The sequence below is a fragment of the Lupinus angustifolius genome, chromosome LG15, assembly GCF_001865875.1.
Source record: "Lupinus angustifolius cultivar Tanjil chromosome LG15, LupAngTanjil_v1.0, whole genome shotgun sequence".
Classification (NCBI taxonomy): Eukaryota; Viridiplantae; Streptophyta; class Magnoliopsida; order Fabales; family Fabaceae; genus Lupinus; species Lupinus angustifolius.
Window position 1 is genome coordinate 1047638 of NC_032023.1, and position 596 is coordinate 1048233.

The following is a 596-nucleotide window of genomic DNA, read 5'->3' on the forward strand; positions in this document are numbered from 1 at the left end:
TCCTCATCCTCATCCTATCCTCATCCTCATCCTCATCCTATCCTCATCCTCATCCTCATCCTATCCTCATCCTCATCCTCATCCTATCCTCATCCTCATTCTGTCCTCGTCCTCATCCTACCCTCATCCTCAACCTCACCTTCATCCTATCCTCATCTTCATCCTCATCCTCACCTTCATCCTATCCTCATCTCCATCCTCATCCTATCCTCCTCCTCATCCTCATCCTATCCTCATCCTATCCTCGTCCTCATCATATCCTCATCCTGTCCTCATCCTCATCTGCATCCTGATCCTCAACCCCATCCTCATTCTCATCCTCATCCTATCCTTGTCCTCATCATCCTATCCTCGTCCTCAACCTATCCTCGTCCTCAACCTCATCATATCCTCATCCTCAACCACATCCTCATCCTCAACCTCAACCTCAACCTCATCATATCCTCATCCTCATCCACATCCTCATCCTCAACCTCATCCTCATCCTCATCCTCATCCTCCTCCTCCTCCTCCTCCTCCTCCTCCTCTCATCCTATCATGATCCTCATCCTCATCCTCATCCTATCCTCATCCTTATCCTCATCATATCCTCATCC